At 43.0% G+C, this 26,536-nt stretch overlaps 1 pseudogene; it reads left to right on the top strand.

Moving 5' to 3' along the window:
• The window catches only part of LOC112236227, a 31,578-nt pseudogene extending 6,260 nt beyond the window's left edge, over positions 1 to 25,318 (top strand).
• Positions 25,319 to 26,536: the final 1,218 nt, after the last annotated feature.

Below are 26,536 nucleotides of genomic sequence, written 5' to 3'. Positions count from 1 at the left end.
TCTGTCTTCCGTGGTTTTCCGCTGCGCAGAACCTCCAAAGCCACTTCCTGTCCTTCAACCGGAACCACCAGCTGATCTGCACTCTGCGGGTTAACTTGGCTGGCTAACTGGGAGCTTCAACCGGGAGAGAGCGTATACATTTATCTATGACCACTTTCTCGATGGTTGTGAGTGTCAGGGGTTCAGCAATTGGCTCTTGGCCAGCCTAATTAGATCATGCATTTGTGATCAGGGATGTTGTACGATCATACGCCCAATCATGGAATTGTTGTGCCCTGCTTATCAGGGTGTAGCCATATCTGCACATGATTTCCTTTTCAGCACCTCTTAACGCATCGCCTGGTCAACTGTCAGATCATGTTGCAAATCAACCCTCCCTGAATGCTTGGAGAAAAAAAACTACTGACCCTAATAATAATTAAAACAAAGTGGATAGCAGAGAACATGCCTAACCTGCTGTTCTTCGGTTTGCAAGCATTACATGGCAAAGTAGCCAGAAGGTTGTAGCATATCACCGCTGACAAGGGTTGGAGTGAAAAGATAGCCACTATAAAGCACTACTTAAATCTTTCAACTTATTTGCATCCGAGAAAAAAATGGCCTTTTATAAACATATTTCATGCAATTCTACATGACTAGAGGCAAGCAGAATCTCTTTTAATACCACAACAGAGCATGACAACAAGTGAGCACATGCTGCAGCACCGGAGACGTTTTGATTTCTATTCATGCAGTTGTTAAAAAGAGTCTAAGTTTGGAACAGTGCTGAAGTTATCTGATGCCGTGTCTGAATCCTGGCTTAGGAAGGTCACCAACAATTCTGACATTTCCATCCCCAACTACAACATTTTCTGTTAAGATAGAACTGCCAAAGGGGGAGGAGTTTCAATCTACTGCAGAGACAGCCTGCAGAGTTCTGTCACACTATCCAGGTATGTGCCCAAACAATTCAAGCTTCTACTTTTAAAAATCCGCCTTTCCAGAAATAAGTCTCTCACTGTTGCCACTTGTTATAAACCCCCCTTAGCCCCAGCTGTGCCATGGACACCATATGTGAATTGATCGACCCCATCTATCTTCAGAGTTCGTACTGTTAGGTGACCTAAACTGGGATATGCTTAGCACCCCGGCCATCCTACAATCTAAACTATATGCCCTCAATCTCACACAAATTATCAAGGAACCTACGAGGTACAACCCTATTCTGGAAGGATATTGACCTCATCCCGTCAGTAGAGGATGCCTGGTTGTTCTTTAAAAGTGCTTTTCTCACTCTCTTAAATAAGCATGCCCCATTCAAAAAATGTAGAACTAAGAACAGATACAGTTGAATTCGGAAGTTTACATACACCCTAGCCAAACACATTTCAACTCAGTTTTTCACAATTCCTGACATTTAATCCCAGCAACAATTCCCTGTCTTAGGTCAGTTAGAATCACCACTTTATTTTAAGAATGTGAAATGTCAGAATAATAATAGAGAGAATGATTTATTTCAGCTTTTATTTCTTTCATCACATTCCCAGTGGGTCAGAAGTTTACATACACTCAATTAGTATTTGGTAGCATTACCTTTATATTGTTTAACTTGGGTCAAACGTTTAAGGTAGGCTTCCACAACCTTCCCACAATAATTTGGGTGAATTTTGGCCCATTCTTTCTGACAGAGCTGGTGTAACTGAGTCAGGTGTTTTGGCCTCCTTGCTCGCACACACTTTATCAGTTCTGCCCACACATTTTCTATAGGAAGGGGTCAGGGCTTTCTAATGGCCACTCCAATAGCTTTACTTTGATGTCCTTTAGCCACTTTTGCCACAACTTTGGAAGTATGCTTGGGGTTATTGTTCATTTGGAAGACCCATTTGCAACCAAGCTTTAACTTCCTGTCTGATGTCTTGAGATGTTTCTTCAATATATAAACAACATTTTCCTGCCTCATGAAGCCATCTATTTTGTGAAGTGCACCAGTGCCTCCTGCAGCAAAACTCCCCCACAACATAATGCTTCACGGTTGGGATGGTGTTCTTCGGCTTGCAAGCCTACCCCTTTTTCCTCCAAACATAATGATGGTCATTATGGCCAAACAGTTCTATTTTTGTTTCATCGGACCAGAGGACATCTCTCCAAAAAGTACGATCTTTGTCCCCATGTGCAGTTGCACACCATAGTCTGGCTTTTTTATGGTGGTTTTGGAGGAACATGGCCAAGATGTTCAAATGTTCACAAATGACCAGCATGGTCAAATAATAATCACAGTAGTTGACGAGGGTGCAGCAAGTCAGCACCTCAGGAGTAAATGTCAATTGGCTATTCATAGCTGATCATTTAGAGTATCTCTACTGCTCCTGCTGTCTCTAGAGAGTTGAAAACAGCAGGTCTGGGACAGGTAGCACATCCGGTGAACAGGTCAGGGTTCCATAGCCGCAGGCAGAACAGTTGAAACTGGAGCAGCAGCACGGCCAGGTGGAATGGGGAGAGCAAGGAGTATTCATGCCAGGTAGTCCAGAGGCATGGTCCTAAGGCTCAGGTCCTCCGACAGAGAGAATGAAAGAAAGAGAGAAAGAGAGAATTAGAGAGAGCATACTTCCATTCACACAGGACACTGGATAAGACAGGATAAGTACTCCAGATATAACATACTGACCCTAGCCCCCGACACGTAAACTACTGCAGCATAAATACTGGAGGCTGAGACAGGAGGGGTCAGGAGACACTGTGGCCCCATCCAATGATACCCCCGGACAGGGCAAAACAGGCAGGATATAACCCCAGCCACTTTGCCAAAACACAGCCCCCACACCACTAGAGGGATGTCTTCAACCACCAATTACCATCCTGAGACAAGGCTGAGTATAGCCCACAAAGATCTCCACCACGGCACAACCCAAGGGGGGGCGCCAGCCAAGACAGGAAGATTACGTCAGTGACTCAACCCACTCAAGTGACGCACCCCTCCTAGGGACGGCATGGAAGAGCACCAGTAAGCCAGTGACTCAGCCCCTGTAATAGGGTTAGAGGCAGAGAATCACGGTGGAGAGAGGGGAACCGGCCAGGCAGAGACAGCAACGGCGGTTCGTTGCTCCAGAGCCTTTCCGTTCACCTTCACACTCACACTCCTGGGCCACACTGGAATAATATCATCACATTTGTTGGTTCTAGTCAGGATTATAGCAGCCGTATTTAGCACTAACTGAAGTTTATTTAGTGATTTATCCAGGTAGCCGGAAAGTAGAGCGTTGCAGTAGTCTAACCTAGAAGTTAAAAAAGCATGGATTAATTTTTCTTCATCATTTTTGGACAGAAAGTTTCTGATTTCTGCAATGTTACGTAGATGGAAAAAAGCTGTCCTTGAAACAGTCTTGATATGTTCGTCAAAAGACAGATCAGGGTCCAGAGTAACACCGAGGTCCTTCACAGTTTTATTTGAGACGACTGTACAACCATCAAGATTAATTGTCAGATTCAACAGAAGATCCCTTTGTTTCTTGGGACCTAGAACAAGCATCTCTGTTTTGTCTGAGTTTAAAAGTAGAATGTGTGCAGCCATCCACTTCCTTATGTCTGAAACACAGGCTTCTAGCGAGGGCAGTTTTGGGGTTTCACCATGTGTCATCCGCATAGCAGTGAAAGTTAACATTATGTTTTCGAATGACATCCCCAAGAGGTAAAATATATTGTGAAATCAATAGTGGTCCTAAAATGGAACCTTGAGGAACACTGAAATTTACAGTTGATTTGTCAGAGGACAAACCATTCACAGAGACAAGCTGATATCTTTCCGGCAGATAAGATCTAAACCAGGCCAGAACTTGTCCGTGTAGACCAATTAGGGTTTCCAATCTCTCCAAAAGAATGTGGTGATCGATGGTATCAAAAGCAGCACTAAGGTCTAGGAGCACGAGGACAGATGCAGAGCCTCGGTCTGACGCAATTAAAAGGTAATTTACCACATTCACAAGTGCAGTCTCAGTGCTATGATGGGGTCTAAAACCAGACTGAAGTATTTGGTATACATTGTTTGTCTTCAGGGAGGCAGTGAGTTGCTGCGCAACAGCTTTTTACAGTTTTTTTGAGAGGAATGTAAGATTTGATATAGGCCCACAGTTTTTTATATTTTCTGGGTCAAGGTTTGGCTTTATCAAGAGAGGCTTTATTACTGCCACTTTTAGTGAGTTTGGTACACATCTGGTGGATAGAGAGCCGTTTATTATGTTCAACATAAGAGGGGCAAGCACAGGAAGCAGCTCTTTCAGTAGTTTAGTTGGAACAGGGTCCAGTATGCAGCTTGAAGATTGAGATGCCATGATTATTTTCATCATTGTGTCAAGAGATATAGTACTAAAACACTTGAGTGTCTCTCTTGATCCTAGGTCCTGGCAGAGTTGTGCAGACTCAGGACAGCTGAGCTTTGGAGGAATACGCAGATTTAAAGAATTTTCTTTCTCATGATCATGATATTTTCCTCAAAGAAGTTCATGAATTTATTACTGCTGAAGTGAAAGCCATCCTCTCTTGGGGAATGGTGCTGTAACGGGATTCTTCTGTTGAAGGAGAGGCGGACCAAAACGCAGCGTGGTTATTTGGATACATCTTTAATAAAGATGACAACAGAACAATATACAAAAACAATAAATGTGAAGAAACCAAAACAGCCCTATCTGGTGCAACAAACACAGAGACAGGGACAATCACCCACAAACCCCAACACCAAACAAGCTACCTAAATATGGTTCCCAATCAGAGACAATGACTAACACCTGCCTCTGATTGAGAACCATATCAGGCCAAACACAGAAACAGACAAACTAGACACACAACATAGAATGCCCACTCATATCACACCCTGACCAAACAAAACATATAAACATACAAAGCAAACTATGGTCAGGGTGTGACAGGTGCTTTTTAGTTAGCTTTGTGACGTTACCAAAAATAAATGTAGGATTGTTCTTATTTTCCTCAATTACGTTGGAAAAATAGGATGATCGAGCAGCAGTGAGGGCTCTTCGATACTGCACGGTACTGTCAGAAGACTTCCAGTTTGGTGTGGCGCCATTTCCGTTCCAATGTTCTTTAAGCTTGCTTCAGAGCTCAGGTATTTTCTGTATACCAGGGAGCTAGTTTCTTATGACAAATGTTTTTAGTTTTTAGGGGTGCAACTGCATCTAGGGTATTGCACAAGGTTAAATTGAGTTCCTCGGTTAGGTGGTTAACTGATTTTTGTCCTCTGACATCATTGGGTAGGCAGAGGGAGTCTGGAAGGGCATCAAGGAATCTATGGGTTGTCTGAGAATTTATAGTACGACTTTTGATGCTCCTTGGTTGGGGTCTGAGCATATTATTTGTTGCAATTGCAAACGTAATAAAATGGTGGTCTGATAGTCCAGGATTATGAGGAAAAACATTAAGATCCACAACATTTATTCCATGGGACAAAACTAGGTCCAGAGTATGACTGTGAGGGTGAGTAGGTCCAGAGACATGTTGGACAAAACCCACTGAGTCCATGATGGCTCCGAAAGCCTTTTGGAGTAGGTCTGTGGACTTTTCCATGTGAATATTAAAATCACCAAAAGTTTGAATATTATCTGCTATGACTACAAGGTCTGATAGGAATTCAGGGAACTCAGTGAGGATTGCTGTATATGGCCCAGGAGGCCTGTAAACAGTAGCTAAAACAAGTGTTTGAGTAGGCTGCATAGATTCATGACTAGAAGCTCAAAAGACGAAAACATCAGGGGGGGGGGGTTTGTATATTGAAATTTGCTATCGTAAATTATAGCAACACCTCCGCCTTTGCGGGATGCAAGGGGGATATGGTCACTAGCATTAACCAAATCAAATCAAATGAAATTTTATTTGTCACATACACATGGTTAGCAGATGTTAATGCGAGTGTAGCGAAATGCTTGTGCTTCTAGTTCCGACAATGCAGTAATAACCAACAAGTAATCTAACTAACAATTCCAAAACTACTGTCTTATACACAGTGTAAGGGGATAAAGAATATGTACATAAGGATATATGAATGAGTGATGGTACAGAGCAGCATAGGCAAGATACAGTAGATGGTATCGAGTACAGTATATACATATGAGATGAGTATGTAAACAAAGTGGCATAGTTAAAGTGGCTAGTGATACATGTATTACATAAGGATGCAGTCGATGATATAGAGTACAGTATATACGTATGCATATGAGATGAATAATGTAGGGTAAGTAACATTATATAAGGTAGCATTGTTTAAAGTGGCTAGTGATATATTTACATCATTTCTCATCAATTCCCATTATTAAAGTGGCTGGAGTTGAGTCAGTGTCAGTGTCAGTGTGTTGGCAGCAGCCACTCAATGTTCAGGAGTTGAGGCCTCATTTAAATCAGGCTTAAGCCATGTTTCAGTCAGGCCAATCACATCAAGATTATGATCAGTGATTAGTTCATTGACTATAACTGCCTTTGAAGCGAGGGATCTAACATTAAGTAGCCCTATTTTGAAATGTGAGGTATCACGATCTATTTCAATAATGGCAGGAATGGAGGAGGTCTTTATTCTAGTGAGATTGCTAAGGCGAACACCGCCATGTTTAGTTTTGCCCAACCTAGGTCGAGGCACAGACATGGTCTCAATGGGGATAGCTAAGCTGGCTGTGCTAGTGGCAGACTCCACTAAGCTGGCAGGCTGGCTAACAGCCTGATGCCTGGCCTGCACCCTATGTTGTTGTGGAGCTAGAGGAGTTAGAGCCCTGTCTATGTTGGTAGATAAGATGAGAGCACCCCTTCAGCTAGGATGGAGTCCATCACTCCTCAACAGGCCAGGCTTGGTCCTGTTTGTGGGTGAGTCCCAGAAAGAGGGCCAATTATCTACAAATTCTATCTTTTGGGAGGGGCAGAAAACAGTTTTCAACCAGCGATGGAGGTCTACAATTTTTTGTCTGAGGTCTTGTCTGATTTCTTTAGATTTTTCACGATGTCAAGCAAAGAGGCACTGAGTTTGAAGGTAGTCCTTGAAATAAATCCACAGGTGCACACCTCCAACTGACTCAATTATCGTATCAGAAGCTTCTAAAGCCATGACATTATTTTCTGGAATTTTCCTAGCTGTTTAAAAGCACAGTCAGCTTAGTGTATTTAAACTTCTGACCCACTGGAATTGTGATATAGTGAAATAATCTGTATGTAAGCAATTGTTGGGAAAATGACTTGTGTCATGCACAAAGTAGATGTCCTAACAGACTTGCCAAAACTATAGTTTGTTAACAAGAAATTTGTGGAGCGGTTGAAAAACTAGATTTAATGACTCCAACCTAAGTCTATGGAAACTTTCGACTTCAACTGTATAGCCCTTGGTTCACTCCAGACTTGACTGCCCTTGACCAGCACAAAAACATCCTGTGGCGTACTGCATTAGCATCGAATTACCCCCACGATATGCAAGTCAGGAACCAAAATACAAAGTTAGTTAGGAAAGCTAAGGCTAGCTTTTTTTACACAGAAGTTTGTATCCTGTACTACTAATTCCAAAATGTTTTGGGACAATGTAAAGTCCATGGAGAATAAGAGCACCTCCTCCCTGCTGCCCACTGCACTGAGGATAGGAAACACTGGCCATGCTTTCCACCTGGCTACCCCTACCCCGGCCAATAGCTCTGCACCCCCTGCAGCAACTTGCCCAAGCCCCCCGCATTTCCTTCACCCAAATCCAGATAGCTGATATTCTGAAAGAGCTACAAAATCTGGATCCCTACAAAGCATCTGGGCTAGACAATCTGGACCCGCTCTTTCTAAAATTATACGCCAACATTTTTTGCAACACCTATTACTAGCCTGTTCAAACTCTCTTTTGTATCGTCTGAGATCCCTAAAGATTGGAAAGCTGCCGCAGTAATCCCCTCTTCCAAGGGCAAGACACTCTAGACCCAAACTGTTATAGACATATATCCATCCTGCCCTGCTTTTCTAGTCTTTGAAAGCCAAGTTAACAAACAGATCACGACCATTTCGAATCCCACCGTACATTCTCCACTATGCAATCTGGTTTTGGAGCGGTCATGGGTGCACCTCAGCCACGCTCAAGGTCCTAAACGATATCATAACTGCCATCAATAAAAGACAGTACTGTGCAGCTGTCTTCATCAACCTGGCCAAGGCTTTCGACTCTGTCAATCACCACATTCTTATCGGCAGACTCAACAGCCTTGGCTTCTCAAATGACTGCCTCGCCTGGTTCACTAACTACTTCTCAGATAGAGTTCAGTGTGTCAAATCGGAGAGCCTGTTGTCCAATTCAACAGGTTCAATTCTCTGGCCGACTATTTTCTCTGTATACATCAATGATGTCGCTCTTGCTGCTGGTGAGTCTCTGATCCACCTCTACGCAGACGACACCATTCTGTATACTTCTGGCCCTTCAATAGACACTGTGTTAACAAACATCCAAACAAGCTTCAATGCCATTCAACACTCCTTCCATGGCCTCCAACTGCTCTTAAATGCTAGTAAAACTAAATGTATGCACTTCAACCGATCGCTGTCCGCACCTGTATGTTTGTTTATTTCATGTATAACTCTGTGTTGTTGTTTTTGTCGCACTGTTTTGCTTTATCTTGGCCAGGTCGCAGTTGTAAATGAGAACTAGGGGAAATATTATTATTTATTTATTTATTTAAATCTACCAACTTTAAAAATGTAGCTCAACAGAACCAGTTTGATTGGATTCTTAACACATTAGGTAGGCCTGTATGCACATTTTATATATGAACATTTTCTAATTCATTCCTTGATATTGTTGTTACAAAATAGATGTATGGTGACTGTGATCAGGGCATGGGAATATAAGAGCATCTGATAGGCTAAATTAAAAAAGCATGCTTAGCTTACCACTTGGGAATATAAGAGCATCTGATAGGCTAAATTAAAAAAGCATGCTTAGCTTACCACTTGGGAATATAAGAGCATCTGATAGGCTAAATTAACAAAGCATGCTTAGCTTACCACATGGGAATATAAGAGCATCTGATAGGCTAAATTAAGAAGACATGCATAAATCACCACATGATTCTCAAACAAAAGACTGGCCAAACCTGTGTTTCTAAAAGTTAATTCAAATGCAACTATAGTTAGATCAACCAATACATCATGAGTAGTCTAGCTATAGTTAGATCAACCAATACATCATCACTAGTAGTCTAGTTATAGTTACATCATCACTAGTAGTCTAGTTATAGTTAGATCAACCAATCCATCTGTCACGATTTCCACTGAAGGTGTCTCCTCTCCCTGTTCGGGCGGTGCTCGGTGGTCGTCGTCGCCGCCGGTCTACTAGCTGCCAACAATCCTTTTTTCTTTTCATTTGGTTATGTCTGTCTTATGTGCCACCTGTGTTCTATTTGGGTAATTAGGGGGGTGGTATTTAAATCTCGTCATTTCTTCCGGGTTTTGTGCGGGATTGTTTCGTTTGCTGTCGTTCTGTTCTGGGCTGCGTTTTAGGTTCTGTTGTACAGGTGGTTTGAGGCTACTGTGTTAGTCCTGATTTTCATGCTCTTTGGACCTTGTTTATTAAACTCCCTTTTCGGAAACTTGCTTTCTCCTGCGCCTGACTCCACACCCACATCTCCTTTTGGAGAGATCTGACAACATCATCATGAGTAACTCATGATGATGTATTACTTGGTTGCTTTTGAAGCGCTTTGAGATTGTTATGAAGAGCGCTATAGAATCAAATCAAAGTGTATTTGTCACGTGTGTCGAATACAACAGTAGTAGACCTTACAGTGAAATGCTGAATACAACAGTAGTAGACCTTACAGTGAAATGCTGAATACAACAGGTGTAGTAGACCTTACAGTGAAATGCTAAATACAAAAGTTGTAGACCTTACAGTGAAATGCTGAATAGAACAGTTGTAGACCTTACAGTGAAATGCTGAATACAACAGGTGTAGTAGACCTTACAGTGAAATGCTGAATACAACAGTAGTAGACCTTACAGTGAAATGCTGAATACAACAGTTGTAGACCTTACAGTGAAATGCTGAATACAACAGGTGTAGTAGACCTTACAGTGAAATGCTGAATACAACAGGTGTAGTAGACCTTACAGTGAAATGCTGAATACAACAGGTGCAGTAGACCTTACAGTGAAATGCTTACTTACAGGCTCTAACGTGTGTGTGTGTGTGTGTAGGTAAGTAAAGAAATAAAACAACAGTAAAAAGACATTTGAAAGTAACAGTTGCAATGCTATATACAGACAGCGGTTAGTCAGGCTGATTGAGGTAGTATGTACATGTAGGTATGGTAAAAAGTGACTATGCATATATGATGAACAGAGAGTAACAGTAGCGTAAATAGAGGGGTTGGCAGGTGGTGGGACACAATGCATATATTATTATTATTATTAATATTATTATAATATGTCAAAAAGGTAGGCAATAGTACGCAATCCACAGTAAAAAGAGTCCTATATCGACATAACCTGAAAGGTCGCTCAGCAAGGAAGAAGCCACTGCTCCAATACCGCCATAAAAAAAGCCAGACTATGGTTTGCAACTGCATATGGGGACAAAGATCGTACTTTTTGGAGAAATGTCCTCTGGTCTGATGAAACAAAAATAGAACTGTTTGTCCATAATGACCATCATTATGTTTGGAGGAAAAAGGGGGAGGCTTGCAACCCGAAGAACACCATCCCAACCGTGAATCACAGGGGTGGCAGCATCATGTTGTGGCGGTGCTTTTCTGCAGGAGGGTCTGGTGCACTTCACAAAATAGATGGCATCATGAGGTAGAAAAATTACGTGGATTTATCAAAGCAACATCTCAAGTCAGGAAGTTAAAGCTTGGTCGCAAATGGGTCTTCCAAATGGACAATGACCCCAAGGTCATTGACCCCAAAGTTGTGGCAAAATGGCTAAAGGAGAACAAAGTCAAGGTATTGGAGTGGCCATCACAAAGCCCTGACCTCAATCCTATAGAAAATGCATGGGCAGAACTGAAAAAGTGTGCGTGAGCAAAGAGCTAACCTGACTCAGTTACACCAGCTCTGTCAGGAGGCCTTACACCAGCTCTGTCAGGAGGAATGGGCGAACATTCACCCAACTTATTGTGGGAAGCTTGTGGAAGGCTACCTGAAATGTTTTTTTATTTTATTTATTTTTTTACCTTTATTTAACCAGGCAAAATTCTTATTTTCAATGACGGCCTAGGAACAGTGGGTTAACTGCCTGTTCAAGGGCAGAACGACAGATTTGTACCTTGTTAGCTCGGGGGTTTGAACTTGCAACCTTCCAGTTACTAGTCCAACGCTCTAACCACTAGGCTACCCTGTTTGACCCAAGTTAAACAATTTAAAGGCAATGCTACCAAATACTAATTGAGTGTATGTAAACTTCTGACCCACTGGGAATGTGATGAAAGAAATAAAAGCTGAAATAAGTCATATCTACTATTTTTCTGACATTTCACGTTCTTAAAATAAAGTGGTGATCCTAACTGACCTAATTCAGGTAATTGTACTAGGATTAAATGTCAGGATTTGTGAAAAACTGAGTTTAAATGTATTTGGCTGAGGTATATTTAACCACCGACTTCAACTGTGTATATACACCTTTTCTGAAAGTCCTCAGAGTCTGCAACACCACTAAGCATCGGCACCATGAAGACCAAGGAGCTTTCCAAAAAGGTCAGGGACAAAGTTGTGGAGGAAGTACAGATCAGGGCTGGGTTATAAAAACACTTTGAACATCCCAAGGAGCACCATTAAATCCATTATTAAAATATTGAAAGAATATGGCATCACAACAAACCTGCTGTCAGGTGTGCGCTACTGGTAGCGAAGTCAGGTGCAGGAGAGCAGAGAGTTGTGAATAGGCGCACACTTTAATGAGGCAGGAGAAACCAACAGATGGACGCAACTGCATCTAAACCTCCAGCCCATAGACAAAAGTGAAAAACACGCAAAAACAGTCACAATTATTTATGTTTAACAATAAACATGTGAACAAACACGGTAAAAGCAAACCAGTCAACAATAAACACGTAACACAAACAATTCCACACAAAGACATGAGGAATAAATACATGTAGATTGATTGGGAATGAAAACCAGGTGTGCAGAGAACAAGACAAAACAAATGGATAAATGAAAAACGGAGCGGCGATGGCTAGAAAGCCGGTGACGTCGACCGCCGAACACTGCCTGAACAAGGAGAGGAGCCGACTTCGGCGGAAGTCGTGACACCTGCCAAGAGAATGCCGCCCACCAAAACTCACAGACCAGTCAAGGAAGGCATTAATCAGAGAGGCAACAAAGAGACCAAAGATAACCCTGAAGGAGCTGCAAAGCTCTACCGCGGAGATTGGAGTATTTGTCCATAGGACAACTTTCAGCCGTACACTCCACAGAGCTGGGCTTTAGGGAAGAGTGGCCAGAAAAAAGTAATTGCTTAAAGAAAAATATAAGCAAACACATTTGGTGTTCGCCAAAAGGCATGTGGGAGACACCCCAAACATATGGAAGAAGGTACTCTGGTACTCTACTCTGGCGCAACCCCAATACCTCTCATCACCCCGAGAACACCATCTCCACAGTGAAGCATGATGGTGGCAGCATCATGCCGGGGGACGTGTTTTTCATCAGCATGGACTGGGAAACTGGTCAGAATTGAAGGAATGATGGACGGCGCTAAATACAGGGAAGTTCTTGAGGGAAACGTGTTTCAGTCTTCCAGAGATTTGTGACTGGGACGTAGGTTCACCTTCCAGCAGGACAATGACCCTGAGCATACTGCTAAAGCAAAACTTGAATGGTTTAACAATCCAATTGAGAAACTGTGGTATGACTTAAAGATTGCTGTATACCAGCGGAACCCATCCAACTTGAAGGAGCTGGAGCAGTTTTGCCTTGAAGAATGGGAATAATTCCCAGTGGCTGGATGTGCCAAGCTTATAGAGACATACCCCAAGAGACTTGCAAAAGGTGGCTCTATGAAGTATTGACTTTGGGAGGGATGAACAGTTATGCACGCTCAAGTCTTATTTCTTGTTTGTTTCATAATAAAAAAATATTTTGCATCTTCAAAGTGGTAGGCATGTTGTGTACATCAAATGATATTAACAGCCCCAAAAAATCTATGTTAATTCCAGGTTGTAAGGCAACAAAATAGGAAAAATGCCAAGGGGGGGTGAATACTTTGGCAAGCCACTGTAGCCTAGGCCTATGGCCTATAGTAATCAACACCACACTAACAGAACTTGATACTGAGCGTCCAGCATAGAATCAGGGATTGGGGTCATCATCGAGCACACATGAGATACTATAACAAGCAACTCATTATCAACCCCTTAGCGATATGACATTTAATCTAAATTCAAATTTAAAATGGATGACCCTCCCCCATTTTCCTCTGGGTAATTGTGTACATTTCGACCACTCTTTTCGTCAACAATGTATATGGATTTGAAGCTACCCCACCTAGCATCAGATTGACTGGTTCATTCTTTACTCACCTTAAAGATATGTAGCGACAGTAATGTAGTGACAATAATGGAGTGACAGTAATGTAGTGACAGTATTGTTGTGACAGTATTGTAGTGTCAGTAATGTAGTGACAGTAATGTAGTGACAGTAATGTTGTGACAGTGTTGTTGTGACAGTATTGCAGTGACAGTATTGTAGTGACAGTAATGTAGTGACAGTAATGTAGTGACAGTAATGTATTGACAGAATTGTTGTGTGTTCTGTGCAGGGCATGTTTTGATGAGCTTCAGACGAGTGGTGCCATCGTGTGGCTGGTGTTGGACTACCTGTGTGACGGTCTCTACATCTTGGACACAGCCGTCAGGCTACGCACAGGTCAGAGGTCAATTCTCCACAATTTGTTTCTGTCGTGTTTCTGTTCTCTTTCTTTGATTCCTCACGTTCCCCCTGTTCTCACCTCCTGAAAGAGTCTGTCAGCCTACCCTGAGTCTGTCTGCCTACCCTGAGTCTGTCTGCCTACCCTGAGTCTGTCTGCCTACCCTGAGTCTGTCTGCCTACCCTGAATCTGTCTGCCTACCCTGAGCCTGTGCCCTAACACTGACTGTGTAACTCTACCTGTTTGTTTATCAGGTTTCCTGGAGCAGGGTCTGTTGGTGAAGGACCTCTCTAAGCTGAGAGACAGTTATCTGAAGACGGTTCAGTTTAAACTAGACCTGTTGTCTATCCTGCCTACTGACCTGTTCTACCTATCTCTGGGAATACACACTCCTCTCCTCCGCTTCAACAGACTTCTGCGGTTCAACCGCATGTTCGAGTTCTTCGACCGTACAGAGACCAGGACCAGTTACCCCAACGCCTTCCGCATCACTAACCTGGTCCTTTACATACTGGTACGTGCACACACACGCACACCCACACACTGGTGGGAGATATGTGGTACACACACAAGCATGCATGTGTAACCAAGTTGAATTAGTTAAACTAACAGCTCAGCTAAAAATACCACCACCTGCGCCATTTTTTGGTGGCGCAGCTGTCTAAGGTGTTTCAAACAGGGTGGTCACATGGGTTTGCGAGGCTGAGGATTCAACATGGCATACCAGTTTAGGCTCATCAGGAAGGAAGCTATACTGATAAGCAAACAGCATTAAACCAATATATAAACACACACAGACTCTAACATCAAAAAGGAGCTGATCGTGGACCACAGGAAACGGGGGAGCGAGCACACCCATATCCACATCAATGGGGTTGTATTAGTTTCTCAGTGTCCAAATTATTAAGGAATTATCATGGTCCACACACACTCACACAGTTGTGAAGAGGGCACAACAGCGCCTCGTCCCTCTCACTAGGCTGAAAATATTGGCATGGGCCCTCGGATCTTCACAAGATTCTACAGCTGCATCTTGACTAGCTGCGCCACCGTTTGGTAAGGCAACTGCAATGCACCCAACCGTAAGGCGCTGTTGTGACAGTAATGATGTGACTTCAAAGGGTGGTGTGATCGACCCAGTACATCACTGGGAAGGTGGTGTGAACCACCAGTACATCACTGGGAAGGTGATGTGAACGGCCCAGTACATCACTGGAAATGGTGGTGTGAACGACCCAGTACATCACTGGAAATGGTGGTGTGATCGACCCAGTACATCACTGGGAAGGTGATGTGAACGGCCCAGTACATCACTGGAAATGGTGGTGTGAACGACCCAGTACATCACTGGAAATAGACCGCTAAATAGCTCATCAAATGGCTACCTCGGACTACCTGCATTGACCCTTTTTCCAGCTAACTCTTTTACACTGACTCTACCCACACACTCAGACATACATACACACATACATATACTGACACCCCAACACACACACACTTGAGTAATTTAGCAGACCCTCTTATTCAGAGTGACTTACAAGTGCGATTAGGGTTAAGTGCCTTGCTCATGGGCACATCGGCAGATTTTTTACAAACCAGCAACCTTTCGGTTACTGGCCCAACACTCCTGACCGCTAGGCTACCTATCATTGGATTTAGGGTAAAAGTTGGATGAAAAAAATACTGAAATGCCCTTACGTTGATGACTTTTTGCAAATCCAATGATTAATCTAATACCCTGAGTCTGTCTGCCACTGATTCAATGTTATCGCATAGATTTGAGGGGTTGAAATGTCTAGGAAACAATCTTGATTCAACCATTTTCTGCCCAGTGGGTTGTTGGAAAAGGACCCATGAGTTAGCTTTTCCTGTTAGTCTGTTAGTCTGATCACCTGTTGACTAATTCATGTTGATTTGATTTAACCCTGCTGTCTCTCCTCCAGGTGATCATCCACTGGAATGCCTGTATGTACTACTCCTTCTCCAAGGCCCTGGGACTGGGGTCTGACTCCTGGGTGTATCCCAACCAGACAACTCTGTCGCGGGGTTACATCTACTGCCTCTACTGGTCCACCCTCACCCTCACCACCATAGGAGAGACACCGCCACCCGTACGAGATGAGGAGTTCCTCTTTGTGGTCTTTGACTTCCTGGTGAGTGTATAATGTAACCGTATACCATATACCCTATTCCATAGATAGTGTACCATTTTATTTCTGACAAGGAACCAATTGACCTAGATAGTGGATTACTTTATGTCTGACATTGAACCCTATCCCCTAGATAGTGCACTACTTTGTCTGACATGGAACCCTGTTCCCTAGATAGTGCACTACTTTGTACTCATGGAACCCTGTTCCCTAGATAGTGCACTACTTTGTCTGGCATGGAACCCTGTTCCCTAGATAACGGACTACTTTGTCTGACATGGAACCCTGTTCCCTAGATAGAGGACTACTTTGACTGACATGGAACCCTGTTCCCTAGATAACGGACTACTTTGTCTGACATGGAACCCTGTTCCCTAGATAGCAGACTACTTTGTCTGACATGGAACCCTGTTCCCTAGATAGTGCAGTACCAAGGCTATTGAGTCAATAAGAATGCAGTGATTGACAGAGTCGAAAGCCTTGGTCAGGTCGATGAAGATGGTTGCACAGTATTGTCTTGATTATGATATTATTTAGGTTATGATATTTGGTTACGATATTGTTTAGGACCTTGAGCATGGCTGAGGTGCACCCATGACCAGCTCTGAAACCAGATTGCATAGCGGAGAAGGTATGGTGGGATTCGAAATGGTCAGTAATCTGTTTGTTGACTTGGCTTTCGAAGACCTTAGAAAGGCAGGGTAGGATAGATATAGGTCTGTAGCAGTTTGGGTCTAGAGTGTCTAGCACTTTGAAGAGGGGGATGACCGCAGCTGCTTTCCAATCTTTGGGGATCTCAGATGATACGAAAGAGAGGTTGAACAGGCTAGTAATAAGGGTTGCAACAATTTTGGTGGATCATTTTAGAAAGAGATGGTCCAGATTGTCTAGCCCGGCTGATTTGTAGGGTTCCAGATTTTGCAGCTCTTACAGAACATCAGCTGTCTGGATTTGGGTGAAAGAGAAGTCGGGGGAGGCTTGGGCAAGTTGCTGTGGGGGGGTGATGAAATGTTGGCCGGGGTAGGGGTAGCCAGGTGGAAAGCATGGCCAGCCGTAGAAAAATGCTTATTGAAATGATTGATTGTCGTAGATTTATCGGTGGTGACAATGTTTCCTATCCTCAGTGCAGTGGGCAGCTGGGAGGAGGTGCTCTTATTCTCCATGGACTTTACAGTGTCCCAAAGAGGTAGAGACCCCTTATCTTGGTGCTAGGTGCAGAGGAATCCTCTTATCTTGGTGTACTCTGCAGCGCAGCTAAGACCTGTGTTAACCCTAACAAGCTGCTTACTACTTTCAGTCTGCTATTCTGTGGTGATGTTCTGGCCCAAACACCACAAAGCAAGCTAAAAAACTATGCCCAAACTGCGGTGAGTCCTTAAGGAAGAATTCAAATGCGGTGGCTAATGACATTTGTGATTTGTTTGATCTTAAAGTGTGGAGATATCCAACACTTGTTATATGATGAATCTGTACAGTCTCAAAGTAACATTTCACTTGTTTGTAATGCTGGGTAAATGTGGTTCCAAACATTGGAATGCTGGACACAAGCAGGGATGATGAGTGAAATCTAGATGAGATAGTCGATGTATCAGCAGTGGGCACAGAAGATGACATGTTTGACTGCTTCAATCAGAGGTCTTCACTTTATCCATGTGAACGCACGGAGCCTGCTGACGAAATTAGAGGAATTAAACCTACTGGCTTCTAACACCCGGGCTTCAGTAGTTGCTGTGACTGAGAATTGATGGGTCAACTGAGGACAATGAGGTTGAGCCACCAGGTTTTAGTATTTATAGAATCATCTGAAACTGAAACGGTGGCAGTGTGTTTTTACTAGGAAGAATGTGCATTTTAACCCTTGTTCAGATCTGAAAATGGATGGTCTTGAGGTTGTATGTGTAGAAACACTTCTTCCTGAATGTCATCCTGCACTTGTTGGTCTGTGCTATCGGCCTCCTAAGCAGAATCATTTCCATGATTGGATTGAATTGCTGTGATCACAATGTATTGACTGATAGAGAATGTATTCTGCTTGGTGGTTTTAATACAAATGTGCAGTTACCACCACAGAAACGTACACTAGTAAATGCCCTGTATGACTTTAATCAGTTATTTGGACTAAAACAACTGATTGTTGAGCCAACCCGGATGTGTATTGACAGTAAATCAACTTTGGATTTGATTATTGTATCAGACCAAGAGAACATCTGTCAGTCAGTAGTCTTAAATATTGGTTTTAGTGATTATATGGTATCCTGCTGTACCCGTAAGGCATCCTAAATGCTACTTGAGCAAGGTAATAACTACATGAAGGTACGGTTTATGTCACAATACTCAATGGAACGTTTTGTAGAAGGACTTGGAAATTTGGATTGGTCTCATGTACTGTGATGTCACGTCCCTCAACTAACCTGTACCCCCACACACTGACTCGGTACTAGTGCCCTATGTATATAGACTCATTATTGTTATGTTGCTGTGTTACTTTTTATGATTTTTTACTTTAGACTATTGGGTAAATATTTTCTTAACTCTTCTTGAACTGCACTGTTAAGGGCTTGGAAGTAAGTATTTCACGGTTGTTGTATTCGGCGCATGTCAAATCAAATCAAATCAAATTTTATTTGTCACATACACATGGTTAGCAGATGTTAATGCGAGTGTAGCGAAATGCTTGTGCTTCTAGTTCCGACAATGCAGTAATAACCAACAAGTAATCTAACTAACAATTCCAAAACTACTGTCTTATACACAGTGTAAGGGGATAAAGAATATGTACATAAGGATATATGAATGAGTGATGGTACAGAGCAGCATAGGCAAGATACAGTAGATGGTATCGAGTACAGTATATACATATGAGATGAGTATGTAAACAAAGTGGCATAGTGAAAGTGGCTAGTGATACATGTATTACATAAGGATGCAGTCGATGATATAGAGTACAGTATCTACGTATGCATATGAGATGAATAATGTAGGGTAAGTAACATTATATAAGGTAGCATTGTTTAAAGTGGCTAGTGATATATTTACATCATTTCCCATCAATTCCCATTATTAAAGTGGCTGGAGTTGTGTCAGTGTGTTGGCAGCAGCCACTCAATGTTAGTGGTGGCTGTTTAACAGTCTGATGTGACAACTTAAAGTTTGATGTTGATCAAGCTTGTTATCTTTTTAAAGATCTGTTTCTGTCTGCACTCAACTCTCTGACTCCAATGAAACAAATTAGAATCAAACAGCGGTCAGGGAAATGGATCACTTGGAAGATCTTAGACCTCATAAGGAAAAGGGAATAGCCACCTGGCCAGATTCAGAAGGACACATCTACTTCAAGATTATGATGGTTAAAGTAACTGTAGAAACCAGGCAAGATACAAAATAGATAAGGCCAATTCCTAACATTACATAGACACTGTGAATGACACCTTAAATCAGCCTTGTAAAATGTGGAACATTTTCAAAGACATTGGCTCAAAAGCTCCCCAAACTGTAAAATCCTGTAGTAATGGCCTGGATATTGATGATGTTTCATGTTATGACCAGGCAAAGTTTGCTAATTACTTTAATCCATTTTTAACCACTATAGCCTCATCTGCTCTGGACACTATGGCCAGTCTTTATTATCAACTTTTACCACAGCAAAGGATCACTAATGATTTGTTTGAGATGTGCATGGTAACAGAGGACAACATTTCCAATCTACTATGCTTAATGAGCACCAAAAAAGCAACTGGGCTGGATAACCTTCCTGCAAGATTCATAAAGGATAATGGTGGTGTCACTGCTAAAATTATAACTCATATTGTAAACCTTTCTATTACTAGTGGTACGTTTCCCAAGCATCTCAAAACAGCCCGGATGGTTCCACTCCACAAGAAGAGCAGTAAAACAAATGTAGGAAACTACAGGCCCGTGTCAATCCTCAGAACCTCATCCAAAGTTGTTGAGAGATGAGTTTTTAATCAACTTGAAGGATACCTTCTGGAGAACAATCTTCTTTATGAACTCCAGTCTGACTTTAGAACAGCTCATTCCACTGATACTTGCCGTATCCACCTTTTTGACCACATTAAGCAGGAAGAGACAACAGCTAATCAGCTAGCATAACAACAGCAGGTAAAATGGCGTTGACTAGACAACGGGGCCGACAGATAAAACATAAACAAGCAGAATGGAGTACCGTGATTAATGGACAGTCCAGCGTGTGTCACATTGGGTGAGGCAGGTTTCCGGAAAGGTATAAACAGATTAAAAATCAAAAAGAGATAGAAAGTGAGTATGGGTCCGGTGCGTGTTTGGGACGCGGCGATTCAGACGGTTAGCAGGCCTGTGCTAACAAGCTAACAGTTCGTAGGCCCGGGCTAAACAAGGTAGCAGTTAGCGGACCGGGGCTAGACAAGCTAGCAGTTAGCAGGCCGAGTTTAGCAAGCAGGGAGATAGCGAGGGCTAGAGAGTTGGCCTTTGGGGGACGTCGTGATGGGGTGAGTCTGTTTATTCCTCTTCATGCGGTGACATCGATAGACCGGTCGTGGGCCCGGGTATTGTAGCCCAGGAGTATGCTACGGTGGTAGTACAGGTGCGCTGGCCGGGCTAGCTTCATGCTAAGTGGGTGGAAGCGCTAGCCAGGAGTAATCATCCGGGGTTGCGGTTTAGCTAGATAGCTAGTTGTGAAGATCCAGCTGAAAAATGTTCCGTTTGCGGTGGGAATCCGGGGATGAATCCGGGGATGAAAAATAAATAGGTCCGTTATGCTCTGGTTAGAGTCGCGTTGTTCGAGCTGGCGAGAGCTTTCCGAGCTAAAGGTTAGCTTAGCTGATGACCGGTTAGCTTAGCTGATGACCGGTTAGCTGAAGACCGCTAGCATAGCTGGTGGTTAGCTGGCTAGCTTCAGTTGAGGGGTTCCGGTTCCGAAGTAAATATAAATACTTTAGGAAAAATAGCTACATTGGGTGAGGTGGGTTGCAGGAGAGTATTTGGAAGCTTAGGTTTAGCAAAATGTTTTTGAAGAGATATGCGAAGAAAAATATGTAAAAAACGAAAAATATACGATATATACAAGGGACACGAGACAGGACGACTTACTGCTACGCCATCTTGGAAACCAAGGAAGCCGCTCCACTGCCCCTTGTGCCCCTACTGCTGGCCAGGTGTAATCATATGAATGATAGGTATGATGGGCAATTATAGATTGTTTTTTAAGGTCGAAATGTGAAATTTGATTTTTAAGGTTAGGGACAACTACAGCGAATTGTGACACTTTTAAACATGTCAATATAAATTAATGTATTTATGTTTATTTGTAATTTAGTCTTGCCTTTTAATCATTATATGTGTTATTGTTTTTACCATCGACGACCACTTTGGAAACAACCGTGTAAATTAATACATTCAAGTGATATCCTCTGGGTCCACATTGTATATTTTGTCATATGTCTGTTACTCAAAATTAATAATATTAAAATCAATATCCTAGATAGTGCTCTCTATTCCCTAGATAGCGCTACCTATTCCCTAGATAGTACACCTTATTCCCCAGATCAGATATACTCTTAGGAAAAAGTGTTCCAAAATGGTCCTTTTTGTTTCCAGGGAGAATCCTTTTTTTGGTTCCAGGTAGAACCCTCTGTGGAAACTTTCACATATTGGGTGTCTTAATCCTAGAATATTAACATATTGGGTGTCTTAATCCTAGAACATTAACATATTGGGTGTCTTAATCCTAGAATATTAACATATTGGGTATGTTTATTTTAGGTGGGTGTGTTGATCTTCGCCAGCATCGTGGGGAACGTGGGAGCCATGATCTCAATATGAACGCTACGCGGGCAGAGTTCCAGAGCCGCATCGACCAGGTCAAACACTACATGCAGTTCAGACACGTCAGCCGTGACCTGGAGCACCGTGTCATTCGCTGGTTCGACTACCTCTGGACCAATCAGAAGGCGGTAGACGAACAGGAAGTTCTGAAGAGCCTGCCCAATAAACTGAGGGCTGAGATCGCTATCAATGTGCACCTGGAAACTTTAAAGAAGGTAGAACACACACATGCACAGACACACACGCACACACACCCACAAACACATACTCGCACACACTTGTTGTCCCATCTCCTCGCCTCCCTCTCTTTCTCTCTCCCTGTCTCTCGAGGTGTGCAACTTCCTTGACTGTGAGGAAGTAGAGTTGGTATTGAAGCTGTTTCTGCTTCTCTCTTTCTCTCTCTCTCTCTCTCTCTCTCTCTCTCTCTTTCTATCTCTCTCTCTCTCCTCTCTCTCTCTCTCTCTCTCTCTCTCTCTCACTCTCTCTCTCTCTCTGCCTCTCTCACGGCCTCTCCCTCGGACTGCCTGCCTGCCTCTCTCTCTCTCCTCCTCTCTCTTTTCCTCCTCTCTCTCTCTGTTCCCCCCTCTCCCCCACTCCTCTAGGTGCGTATCTTCCAGGACTGTGAAGCGGGCCTGCTAGTAGAGTTGGTATTGAAGCTGCGTCCCCAGGTCTTCTCTCCAGGAGATTATATCTGTCGTAAAGGAGATATAGGGAAGGAGATGTACATTATTAAAGATGGCCGCCTGGCGGTGGTGGGAGATGATGGAGCTACTCAGCTGGCCATGCTCACTTCAGGAAGCTGCTTCGGGGAGATCAGGTAGGTGGGGGTGGGGGAGTGGGGGTGGGAGTGTGTGCACGACTGTGGGTGTTTCTGTCTAATTGTTGTTACATAAATACTATAATGTTTGTGTGTTTTCCTCTGTCAGCATCCTGAACATCCGGGGCAGTAAGATGGGAAACAGGAGAACAGCTAACATCCGTAGCCTTGGTTACTCTGACCTGTTCTGTCTGTCTAAGAGAGATCTGACCGAGGCACTCAGCGACTTCCCTCATGCTAGAACCCAGTTGGAGCAGAGGGGGCGGGATATCCTCAGGAAGGAGGGGCTACTGGATGAAGTGGGAGGAGATAGCCTGGGAGTGGAGGAAATGGAGGAGAAGGTGTGTGTTTGTTTGTTTGTAAGGAAGCACAACGTGCAGATGATTGAGGTGGACACATTAAAGACCTATGTGTTTCCTGAATGGTCCCATAGGACTCTAGCCTCAACGAGTGCCCCCATAGCAATCTAACCTCAAGGAGTGTCCCCATAGGACTCTAACCTCAAGGAATGCCCCCATAGAACTCTAACCTCAAGGAGTGCCCCCATAGGACTCTAACCTCAAGGAGTGCCCACAAAGCACTCTAATCTCAAGGAGTGCCCCCATAGAACTCTAGCCTCAAGGAATGCCCCCATAGAACTCTAGCCTCAAGGAATGCCCCCATAGGACTCTAACCTCAAGGAGTGCACCGCTAAGAGTATACGGAATACTAATTTTCCTCATGGGCCTCACATGGAAGAGTGTGTGAACCGAGTGTTTGAACTGGGTACAGAATTATAATACTAATCATCATCATCTTAACTGCTGTCCTCTTATAGGTGGAGAAGTTGGAGGCGTGTGTGGATCGTCTCCAGACGCGGTTGGCACGTTTACAAATGGAGTATGCCACCGCGCAGCAACGTCTGAAGCAGCGAATCACGGCTCTGGAACACAGCGTCGGCACCACGGTTACCGTCGGAAGCGGTTTCCTGTCGGACGCCGATGGCAATGAGAGTGGCGGTGACGACGGAGCACGCAGTGAGATCAACATCAGACTGTGACAACAACGCTGTATCGCCATAGAGACAGCTGGAAGAGCATTTATCTTATTTACTCTTATTTAGTTAGATTTAATATTTTGTGGCAGATTTGATATCTGTTGTTGTTGTTGTTTTTGTCTGTCAGCAGGGTGTCGCTGTGTTTAATGATGGTGTAACGCTGAGTCTACCTGTAAGCTACTGTATGTTCAACAATGTAAAAACAAAACTGTCTCTTGAAAAACATGTTGAAAAAATTATTTCACCTTAAATTCCTGTTAATGACAACCCAAATAATAACTTCCAATAGTTTTTTTTTACTTGATGGTTATTTTTTGAAATAACTGAGCTCTCTACCAGGCGGTTGAGAAGTCAACAGGAAATAACAGAGCTCTCTACCAGGCGGTTGAGAAGTCAACAGGAAATAACAGAGCTCTCTACCAGGCGGTTGAGAAGTCAACAGGAAATAACAGAGCTCTCTCTACCAGGCAGTTGAGAAGTCAACAGGAAATAACAGAGCTCTCTCTACCAGGCAGTTGAGAAGTCAACAGGAAATAACAGAGCTCTCTACCAGGCGGTTGAGAAGTCAACAGGAAATAACAGAGCTCTCTACCAGGCGGTTGAGAAGTCAACAGGAAATAACAGAGCTCTCTCTACCAGGCAGTTGAGAAGTCAACAGGAAATGACAGAGCCCTCTACCAGGCTGTTGAGAAGTCAACAGGAAATAACAGAGCTCTCTACCAGGCGGCTGAGAAGTCAACAGGAAATAACAGAGCTCTCTCTACCAGGCAGTTGAGAAGTCAACAGGAAATAACAGAGCTCTCTCTACCAGGCAGTTGAGAAGTCAACAGGAAATAACAGAGCTCTCTACCAGGCAGTTGAGAAGTCAACAGGAAATAACAGAGCTCTCTCTACCAAGCGGTTGAGAAGTCAACAGGAAATAACAGAGCTCTCTCTACCAGGCGGTTGAGAAGTCAACAGGAAATAACAGAGCTCTCTCTAGCAGGCGGTTGAGAAGTCAACAGGAAATAACAGAGCTCTCTACCAGGCAGTTGAGAAGTCAACAGGAAATAACAGAGCTGTGATACTGCCTGGATTTGAACCGGGGATTGTAGTGATGCCTTTTGCACTGAGATGCAGTGCCTTAGACCGCTGCTCCACATACATATCAGTACATACACACAACAAGTAGGTCACATGGAGGAGAGTCGTTGTGCCATGAAGGAAAGGGAAAGGGGGATACCTTGTCAGTTGTACAACTGAATGCATTCAACTGAAATTATTTGTTGTTTTATTCGTTTTTGAAACCAGGTATGCTGTTCACTATATAAGAAGGGAGTCCCATGCACTCATGGCTCTGTATAATACTGTATGTATCCTTGAATTTGTTCTGGACCTGGGGTCTGTGAAAAGACCCCTGGTGGCATGTTTGCTGGGATAAGTGTGTGTGTCAGTGCTGTGTGGAAGTTGACTGCAAACAATTTTGAATTTCCTTCACATGAATGTTTCTTATAAAAACAAGATGTGACACAGTCAGTCTTCCTCGACTCTTAGCTGAGAGAGACTGGCATGCACGGTGTTGATACAGTATAGCCATCTGATTACGATGAAGAGCAAGACGTGCAGCTCTATTCTGGATCAGCTGCAGCTTAACTAGGTATTTTATTGCAGCACTTGACCATATGACTGGACAATAATCAAGATAAGATAAAACTAGAGCCTGCAGAACTTGCTTTGTGGTGTGTGGTGTCAAAAAAGCAAAGCATTTTTTCTCCCCATCTTTACAACCATTGAATCAATATATTTTGACCATGACGGTTTACAATTTAAGGTAATATCAAGTAATTTAGTCTCCTCAATTTGTTCAACAGCCACACCATTCATTACCAGATTCACCTGAGGTCTAGAACTTAAGGAATTATTTGTACCAAATACAATACTCTTAGTTTTACAGATGTTCAGGACCAGTTTATTACTGGCCACCCATTCCAAAACAGACCTCAACTCTTTGTTAAGGGTTTCAGTGACTTCATCTGCGGTTGCTGATGGGTATATGTTTGAATCATCAGTATACATAGACACACATGCTTTGTTTAATGCCAGTGTCAGGTCATTGGTAAAAAATAGAAAAGAGTAGAGGGCCTAGAGAGCTTCCCTGCGGTACACCCCACTTTACATGTTTGACATTAGAGAAGCTTCCATTAAAGAAAACCCTCTGTTCTGTTAGATAGCTCTCAATCCACAATATGGCAGAGGTTGAAAACCCATAACACACGCTTTCTCATTATTGACCATAGGTTATGGTATATTGTCGACAATTCAATAATACTTTTCACCAAAATAAGTATATAAAAAAATAAAAGTACCTTATTATTAGTCTACCTTTTATTGACATATCAACCACTTGTTTGAGCACAGATTATTTTTTATCTATCTTTTTTCTTTTTAGTCTTTTAAATTGGTACTTTTTATTTTAATATTCATACTCTTCAAGGTCTCTCCTAACAGGAATGGTTTTGCTAGCACAGACTGGAATATGTTCTGGGATTCTTCAAATGGCATTGAGCAGTACATCACATCAACCACTGGCTTCATCAATAAGTGTGTCGACGACTTTGCACACACAGTGACTGTACGTACATACCCCAACCAGAAGCCATGGATTACAGGCAACATTCGCACTGAGCCAAAGGGTAGAGCTGCCGCTTTCCGACAAACCATCAAACAGACAAAGCGTCAATATAAAACTAAGATCGGCAGGGCTTGCAAACTATAACAGACTACAAAGGGAAGCACAAACGAGAGCTGCCGAGTGACACGAGCCTACCAGACGAGCTAAATAACTTCTATGTTTGCTTCGAGGCAAGTAACACTGAAAC

Source organism: Oncorhynchus tshawytscha, linkage group LG08 (genome assembly GCF_018296145.1).
Source record: "Oncorhynchus tshawytscha isolate Ot180627B linkage group LG08, Otsh_v2.0, whole genome shotgun sequence".
Classification (NCBI taxonomy): Eukaryota; Metazoa; Chordata; class Actinopteri; order Salmoniformes; family Salmonidae; genus Oncorhynchus; species Oncorhynchus tshawytscha.
Note: the sequence above shows the minus strand (reverse complement) of the source record. Positions and strands in the feature narration are given on the sequence as shown.